Consider the following 10473-nt stretch of genomic DNA (forward strand, 5'->3'; position numbering starts at 1 on the left):
ATATATATATACATATATATATATATATATATATATATATATATATACATATACATATATATATATATATATATATATATATATATATATACATATATATATATATAAATAGATAAATAAAATAGACGCATAGAATGTTGTTGAATGAACCATGTGCAAGTCACATGTATCACACATGATACTTAGCCATTTTCATTTATAAATAACTTAATTTTTTTTATCTAGTTACAAACATACAACTAATTAATCGTCATCATCAGTATGATGAATTATGATTTTAAAAATGTAAAGTCATTTACGTATCATTTCTACAAGAGTTATAGATAAGTCATTCATTTAACCAACTTTGAATAAATAAATTTAAATCTCAAATATATTCCTATTAATACTGAAAAGTGTAGCGTATCTTATGAAATATTCTGTCTATGGTTTCAGAAGCAGGAGGCACGGGTCCAGGCGGCACTGGTCCAGGACGAGCTGCTCGTGCTCGGGCACTGGAACTAGCGCAACAACTCGCCCTTTCCTTACAACATGCCATCCCACCACCACCGCGGCCTGACTTCACCACTGCCAGTGCTATACTACGTTGGCTGCAGCAAAACAATAACTCCGTTGCGCTTGTAAGTTTTTCACCTATATTATTATTATTAAGAACTTGTTTAAAGATTATACAAGTACTAGCGGCCCGCTCGCGATTTCACCCGCGTGAACTATGTTATTATTAATTTCTGTCTCCATGACTACGTCCTAGTGACGTCTATGCAAAATTTGAGACGCATTTGTAGTAACGAAGTTTCATACAAACTTTCAACCCCAAAAACAACCCCTTAGAAGTCGAATATTGCTAATTCCCGTCTTAGCGAGCATCTACGTCCGTAACTATAAGTAACTCCTATGCAAAATTTGAGATTCCTAGCACTTGTAGTTTCTGAGATTTCGTGATGAGTGAGTGACCTTTCGATTTTATATATATAGAAGATAGACAAAAATACAGACATGTTTTCGTATAACAAAATATAGAGACATTTTTCAAAGATATTAAACTTGCATGTTGCATCTTATCCATCTCAACTAGATAGCAAATCCGGATTATCTTGCCTCTAGACAAAGGGAGGCACCACGAAATCTGCTTTGTAAGTGCACCGACCCTAGCAAGACTCGTGGTTAAAATTTTGCATTTTTTCTTTCAACTTTTCCAGTTTCATTTCCATCAGATCTGTTAATATTAGTAATGCGTTGAATTATTAATTATTATAACATGAAGTTTTTATTATTTGTAAATTTTCTTTTTTTTTTGTAAATATCTCATATGTGTGTCTGTTTTATTTTTAATATAAATAATAAGAAATATAGATAATATAGAATCACAAATATAGATAATATTTATTATCAAATATTTCGTATATATCCAATAAGATTTTACTTAATACAATTGGTTTGGTAAACCACAATTAATTAATATTGAATATGAAATTCGATGCTCTCTAATTTGAGGCTTAACAAGTATGCAATATTGTGTACACTGGTATTCTAACCTCATTTACGTAATATATCTATCTAACCACCATATTCTAATATGTTTATTGAATGGCTTCCTTCAATGAAAAACATATATACTGTATGATGAGAGTTCGTCGTGGCGCAGCGGTTCAAGGGTGTGATCGTAACGCGACGGTTGTGGGTTCGATCCCCACTCGAGGAAGTGAAATATTTATTTACGTTTATATTTCCATTTCTTCGCTCTGGTGTCGAGGCAAAGCGCGGAGTTCTGCCACTCAACACGCAATGTCTTCAGAATTCGGCAGAAAATGGGGAACGGAGTGTCTTAACACTAGGTTCCCTCTGCCTATCCTGCTGTTTGCGGGATACAGCGTGAATCTGGTTTAATGTTTAATTTAGTTTTAATTTCTGTATGATCGGAACTGTATATGTATACAAAAATATCATTTTAGAAGGGCTTAAAAATATTGGCTTAAAGTGGAAAAATGTAACGAGCTTAATAGTGTATCTATCTACTTGAATTCTTTGCAATTCATCAATGATGATATTTTGACTCCATAAGTGCACTTAACAGTGACTCGGATTATTTGTATTTGCCTTTTTCACTAGCAAATGAAACTTTTTATTTGGTCCAACTTAAAATCTGAATTTATTATAACACAGTGGAAAAAGCAGACTATACAAAACACGGCAAGTTAAATAAGAGAATATTATTTCAATGCGTAGAGCAAACAATTCGCGACCCGATATTATCGATTCCGCATTTGTCTGTTAGGGAACAAAAACATCTGTTCCTCTCAGCGAGGTGGCTCGTTTCTCTGACAATATTAGAGGCCGTCATCATATTTACAATGGAGTCCAATGAATGAATAAGTTATAGAAGTTGTTTGTATACATGAATCGTTGTAAGTTAATATTTACTCGCTTTGTATGCAATATTTTGTTCCATTTAAAATTAGATAAAGTATTTTAAATACAATCAGCAATGGAGATACTCGTTAAATAGAAAAATATAAGATTACAAAATTACTTCTAAAAAACTATTCATCGTAGTAATATGTATTACCTTTTAAGAATTCATATTGATTTTACAAGGTAAAGATTTTCTATAAGAAATAAAAGAATCTATCTTTTACTTTATAATTTACTTCTAATGTATAGAAATGTGTATGTGTTATGAATTCCATCATGACCATTAATAGTCTTATTATTTGAAAGTACAAGATACGAAGTTGAAAGCATTAAGGAAGTAATGTGTAATGTTGAACTATTATTGAAAAAATAAATAATTAATCATAACTCTTGAAACTGTACGCGACGACCGTAAAACAGTTTTAAATTTAGCCAGGTCGCACTAGGGTACCAGGTGACACGTACGAGATGAAAGGACCTTGTTTGCCGGCCAGGATTGCGCACGCCTCAATGGATATCGCACTTGAGCATTCACTGCTGCATCCCCGCAAGGAAGTAACCAGCCCTTTCATGAAACCCCGGCTCATATATGTCCTAATAGTTACATGAATAAATCTAAACTTCAAATTTTAATACCAGTTTTAGCACAACTTTCATAACCTAAAATTTTTATACAAGTACGAAAGTAGTTCAGAGATACTTAAATAATAGTAGTACTAAAAGCTGTAGCGTTTTCAGTGCCAAAACTGTACAGTTGAGTATACTTTGCAACCAAGTGCCATACGTGTGTATGGACATAAAGCCAGGTCAGTGTCCTATCTACGTTTTAAAACACTTATAATATTAATTAAGTAAGGCAGGCCGCGCTCCCCGCAGGCTAGTTCCAGGTGAACGAGCGTTCCATTAGTGCTAATTAGAATTTCTCTTAGCTTTTGCCTAGCTCAGATACCAGCAACTGCAGCATCATATTAGCTACATATTGTTGCGTGTATTATGTATATATATACATTGTACATATTAGTGAAGTCTTATATAATGCGTTTACTTTATTGGAGCCTGAAATATATATAAATTGTTTATTTAATAAGTTTATTTGCTATACTTTTTGCATTGCGTGTTAAGTAGCGGTACTCAACGCCGTGCTTTACCCTGATCCGAGAGCGATGATTGGAAAATATGAAATATTTAATTTCCTCGATGGAAATTGAATCCTCAACGTCACAAGATTATTATGACAACTCTGTGCCACGATTGGATTTAAATGACTCCAGAATTCGGCGGAAAGTGTGGAACGGAATGTTTTAAGTTTTCTCTGAGTACTCTGCTACATGCAGGATACATCGTGAAGCTGAAGCTTGCCATAGGTACTTTAAACATGTGTATAATAGTAAGCAAGACCCATGTTTATTTATACAGAATTTAAATTTTTTTTCGACAGAGCCAGTCGAGATAATATGTTACCTATGTTTTTTAAACCTGTAATAACAAAAATATGCTTTTAATGTCCATACTTTGACCTGGGTTTTTTAGATTAACATAAACGAAAAACACAGTGTTCTATGGGCCTTCAGTCCATGCTCGACGCACCGCTAGTATCGAGCTGATTGCAATTTCCAATGTTTTACTTTGTATTTATCGGAATAAAGAACTTTCTACTTATTTCATCTGTTTTATAGATCGATCTTGTTATTTCTGCTTATTTTAATGATAATGATCAAAAACGGATATTACTATACGTTTTTTCTTGTCATTATCTAAATAATTATTTTAAAAGTCGAGAGTGCGTCAAGATTCGCAAATCACTAAAAGTAAAATGGACCAGAAATAGAAGCGCCAAGATATTTCCTTTTAGCAATGTTTCAATTAAGAGCTGTTGCTACATCAAAGATAAAAGGCACTCAGGGTAAATGTTCCTTTAATAAAGAGTAAAATTGACTTATATAAAAGTACTATAGGAAATATTACTGTCACCGTGCCCGACATTAACGAGGTAAGTTTAATTAAAATTTTGTACACATTTTGTAGAGAATATTTGACCACGTTACACTTGGGTGTATTATATACCAACTAATTACAATTCCTACCTTTATAATATGCATTGTCTATGCATATTAATATTTTAGATAGCATTGTACTAAGTATATTCATTTTTAGCTCCATCACGCAACATAAATATACATTGTCATAGAAAAAATAGCGACAGTCATAAGATAGGAACGAGAAATAAAGATAAGATTGTTACTCCAAGTTTTCGCCTCCAAAAAGTTAATAAATCTTTTATGGGGCTGAGTATACGTGTATAGAATAAAATTCCGCAGTGTATTCTTAGTTTGCCACTACCGAAATTTAAAATATCTGTAAAAAAAATTCTAACAAGTAAAGCTTATTACACTGTTCAAGAATATTTAGAGGATAAGCATGTATGGAATTAATGTCTATTGAATGTCACGCAGGACAGCTGCCAGCTAATGTAATAGTAAAATATACCATTGACTTTGAAAAGAGCAACTGTTGAGTTTCTTGCCGGCTCTTCTCAGCAGAACCGCCTTCCGAACCGGTGGTAGCTTTTTGTTGACATGTACATTCGACGATTCAAAAGTGCTTTTATAGTTTATTTGAATAAAGAATATTTTGAATTTGAATTTGAACACGCAATACCTCCAGAATTAGGCGGAAATTGGGGAGCGGAATGTTTTAACATTAAGTTTGCTCTGCCTACCCTGCTACCTGTAGGATTGTACTGAGATCCAGTATTCGAGGTTATGAAAAAAAATGCTAACTATAATAGTGTAAGCTTATTTAAAACAAGCAATGCGCATTCTCCCTAATAATCAACTGGTGAGAAAGTAGGCCTCACGTCCGGCTTCCGGCAGAACTGCCATCAGCTTCCGTTCAAGAGTTCTCTGGGCTGCCTTGACTGATATGTTCTTGACCATTTACATGTTGTTTTACTTTATACATAATTATACTTTAAATTTTAAATTTATTCCGTTTTCTATAGCATAAAAGGTCTTTGTCTGCCTTTTTGTTGATCTGAAATGAAAGAATTGAGAGAACTAGTGGGTCATCTGGATAATCAACGTTCGTTTTGTGTATTCACTATTCACTATAGTGGCTGTATTATTAAAATGTAGTATTGATCTGCAAGAGTAAATGCGATATAAAAATTACAAAAAATATATTGTAGGGAAACAAAGGGAACCTAGTTTTAAGGTCCGATCACCACCTTCCAAATTCTGTAGGCATTACTTGTTAAGTGTTGGGACTCATTGCCGACCGCCTTTGCCTCGACATCAGAGCGAAGAAATGAAAATACAAATTTATCATTTCTTCGAGTGGAAATCGAACCTACAACCAGTCGGTTGTACAGGCACCCCCCTGCTCCACGAGTGACCTGGCTGGCCTGACTGGTATTTCAGACAAAATAGGCAGATTTTTAAAAAAATAAATTGCCTCGTATTAAACATTGTTAACAAAATTCTCAATTGCCTACTGTGAACATACGATAGCATTGTAAATTGCGGAGGAATTGGCAAGCTGCGCCAATATGTGTGACAATATGGTAGCGCGGATATGGTTGGCGAGTTGTTATTAAATAACACGATATCGACCAGTTGATCCTGACGCAATTTTACAATTTCATATATATTAAATAAAATAAATAAATAAATCAGCTTCACGCTGTATGCCGCACACAGCAAGGTAGGCAGAAGGAACTTAGTGTTAAGACACTCCGTTCCCCACTTTCTGCCGAATTCTGCATTGCGTGTTGAGTGGCAGAACTCAACGCCGCGCTTTGCCTCGATACTTGAGCGTAGAAATGGAAATATAAACGTAAATAAATATTTCACTTCCTCGAGTGAGGATTGAACCCACAACCGTCGCGTTACCATCACACCAATGTGCCTATGTATGATTTTAAGTAATTATTTTAATTAAATTCTTAAGTGAATAAATTAAAATTAATTTTTAAAAACAAATTTTGAAGCTCCCGAAACTTGACTAGGCCTCAAAAAACAAAACATATTCATTAAAATGTCGCATAACATTCGACACGCTCGCTGTGCCGTGTTTGCTATCTGCCTCAGCAAATTCGCTAGTGGCAAGTGTAATTTAAAATTCATACATCCCAGCCGCGTCAGCGTCGAGCCCCTCATTATTGCCTTAGGGTGGGTGTTGAACGTAGAAAGCGTGTGGACGGTATGGGATATTTGTAGATCTTCTTCATATTATGAACGCTTATTCGATTTCTGTTTTGGTATTATTGTATAGGATTATATTAGATACTAGCGGCCCGCTCGCGGTTACACCTGCGTGAACTATGTTATTATTAATTTCTGTCTCCATGACTACGTCCTAGTGACGTCTATGCAAAATTTGAGACTCCTAGTATTTGTAGTATCGAAGTTTCATACAAACTTTCGACCCCAAAAACAACCCCTTAGAAGTCGAATATTGCAAATTCCCAGCACCTACGTCCTATAAGTAAGTCCTATGCAAAATTTGAGATTCCTAGCACACGTAATTTCTGAGATTTCGTGATGAGTGAGTGACCTTTCGATTTTATATATATAGATAGATTATTGTAAATTAGGCGTCTGTATCTTCTAAGAAGTATGGAATATCGTTTTTTTTATAGTTACACTTACAGGCAGAAGTAACCTGAGAACCTAGTACTACTACTAGGAACCTAGCACTAATACTAGGAATCTCATGCGCTACGACAGTTGTTTGTTTTCCATTATTTTTACTTATGATTAAAAAAAACTGCAATTTGTATTATTATTGGCTTATTCATTTATGTGCATGTGATTATTCACTTTTTTCATATTTACATTCTCCTCAGTCGTTTAAATGGCGATTTCAAGAAAAATCGTCCGCTATTCAATGATTCCTGCAAATGTAGCACTAGTTCGAGCGAAGAGCGGAAAACCTAATGTCTTAAGTTCTTAACACTAGTTTCTAATCTTCCTGAATATGAGACCTTTAAAAACCTGAAAAAAGTACAAACATGAGCTATAAAAATATAGATAAAAAAATATTTAAGTACTATTTAATAGTCTTTTGCCATTACCCACAGATACATTGATTTGTAGATGTTCCAAATAAACGAAGTAACCTTATTCTCAATTTATATATTGTGTAAACGTCGTTGCTTTTCTGATTTCAACAAGCAATTATTAAATAGAACAGTGGATTATTATCGTAGCGCTATATTTATAGATACACGAGCACCCATTTGCCGCCCACTGAGCTGTAAGGGTGTTGACCGGGGATGCCACGTTACGAGTATATCTTTAGAAATAAATAACAATTTATTATTTTCTTGTGTGTAGATGTATGGCGTTATTAGATTCTTTGTTGTTTTTTTTTGTCATGAAGATTAAAAACTCCCCTTGCTTGGAAGAAAGAATTCCAACAAAAGTTAGCTACAAAAAGGAAATCGCAGTAGACATTTGCGTCAATTATTTCTCCTTTTTTATAATCTACAATGTGACCATTTCGTAATGGAAGCATTAGTTAAATGAAATATTTTCAGATTTTCATTATGTATTACGTTCGAATAATAAGTATGTACGTTTAACGTAATTTGTCGCTCTGGTGTAGAGGTAAAGCGCGGCGTTGAGTTCCACTACTCAACGTGCCTCCAAAATTCGGCGGAAAATGGAGAACCATCTAGATCCAGACTAGAAAGTCTGGCGGAAAACTAGGCTCCCTCTGCCTACCCTGCTTTAAGTATAGCGGGGTATAGCGTGAAGCTGATTTTGATTTAATTTTTACGTATACAAAACGATTCCGTCCGTTCTCATAAAAGATTTTTTAGGCACAAAAAACTTCATTTGAATGTAATTTTCAATATGAATCAGTATTTTTAAATAGTCACTTTCGCACTGACGAGTTCTCTGTTGTGATTTTTAGCAGTCTGTATCCACTTGTCAACACGTTCACATTTTATAAACTTCTACGTAAGGAATTGGCAATTCATACAGTAAGTACAATATACATATTTTCTTTTTTAATGATTTCTAAATTTACTAATTTTAAATTTTTAATTTTAAAACGACAATATATATGTTTTTCTTACTACAAACTAAATTAAATAACTTGTGAAGGTTCCCGATCAATAGTTGGAGGCAAGTTTACAAAGAAAAATAAAGAATAAGCCTAGGAAGTCGTTTAGCCTCGGTAAGGCAGGCAGTCCGTCGCTGTCAAGTTCAGGTTGAACTTTCTTTTGTGTTTTGTTTTTTTTCCTTTGAAACATGCGACAAGTTTCTTATTAGAGTGCCTACCCGACTACGTGAGTTTTACAAACAGTCTAGTCATAGAAATATTTTATATATTGTTTTTTATTGTAAAATTTGTTATAACTACGACTATTATGTCTTGTCATCAAAAAAAATGTTTTAAGTTATTTTTTTTTCTATGTAACTTCATCAAAGTAATGTCTAATATCAATAATAATGTTGAAACATTTTGTAATTTAAGTGAGGTTGTCATTTAAAAAACTATTATTTCACAAATGTTTCAAAATCCATTTTTTTTAATTTTTAAATGCTCACATGTGGTGCTAATTTAATCAAGGGAAACCAAGGGAGACAATGTAGTAAAATAATAGAAAAGTGGAGATTTTCATGACTTGCCGCTTCTGCATCCTGAATATATTTTCATGTAGGCGAATGTATCCACTACGATAGATTTTTCTAGAAGTTGTAGGTAATAAAATCATTATCTACAAGCTGTTATTTGTATTATCATCTTTAGGTAAAATATGTAAAACATAAACTTTATATTTTATGCTTATATAAGAACGGAGGTATAACATAAATAAGGATTCCTTAAAATGGAAGCCAGGCAATGATTAATGAGCCAGTTCAATTAATTTTAACAAAGTAAATTTCAATTTAAGGGCTTCGAAGCTGCCGTTCAATTTATACCTGGCAGAGCTACACTCGCTTTCATGAGAATAACTGAACACTCGGTCGGTCGCGAAACAATCGACTGTTTTTATTGACTGCTTCACTCGCAATATTTAATGCGAATAAATATATTGTATTCAATATAATGTGCTATATAAATATCTGAGGCCGTTATAGCGCAGTGGCACAAGGGTTGATTGTAACGCGATGGTTGTCTGTTCGATCCCGCTCGAGGGAATCAAGGCAAAAGCCTGGCGTTGAGTTTTGCCAATCAACACGCAATGCCTCGAAAATTTCGGCTTGAAGTGGGGAACGCAGTATCTTAACACTATGTTCCCTCTGCGTACCCTGATGTGTGAGGGATACAGCGTGAACCTAAAAAAATATTAATAATAACGTTATTCTATTTTTTTGTGCTATTCATAGAGTATAAATTTGCTCGAATGCCTAACGCAAGTGGATTCACATGCGTGTTAAAGTTTTTTTTTTTCTAAAATAATCTTGCATGACAAGATTGCTTCTGCTTTATTAGCACTGCCCCAGATATCGTGTGGATTTTCTTTTTGTTTGTAACCTCTTAACACGACTCCACCTTATCTGTATAGGAGCACTTGGTCAAGAGAGTCCACCTTGCATGTTTGGACGTACCTGCTAAACTAAAATAACAAGAAAATAACAAGAAAATCTTTCTGGGTTAAAGTTCCAATCTCATTAATTGTTTAATTCTCATCTCAATTTTTTTGCATTTTTACGCTGTATCGCATATAGTAAGGAGAGTAGGCAGAAGGAGGCTATTGTTAAGACACTCTCCTCCCCACTTTTCGCCTGGTGGCGAGTGGCGTTGTTGAGTGGCGGAACTAAACGCCGCGCTTTGCCTCGTTACCAGAGAGAGAGAAAACGCAAATATTAATATTTCATTGCCTTGAGTGGGGATCGAACCCACAACCGTCGCGCTGACAATCGCACGCTGGTACTCCTTTGTCACGACGGCCTCTTTTCATTAACTAATTATTTGTCATTAAACTCGAAATGAATACTTATTTCATAATGTCCATATTGCGATAAAATTCTATCATTATTTATACTCACATATGTACATTCCTATCTGAATGAAATATCAATGTTTTTTTCTTGAATAACGAAA

The sequence above is a fragment of the Heliconius melpomene genome, chromosome 17 (assembly GCF_056956725.1).
Source record: "Heliconius melpomene rosina isolate 202511_hmr_F chromosome 17, ASM5695672v1, whole genome shotgun sequence".
Lineage (NCBI taxonomy): Eukaryota > Metazoa > Arthropoda > Insecta > Lepidoptera > Nymphalidae > Heliconius > Heliconius melpomene.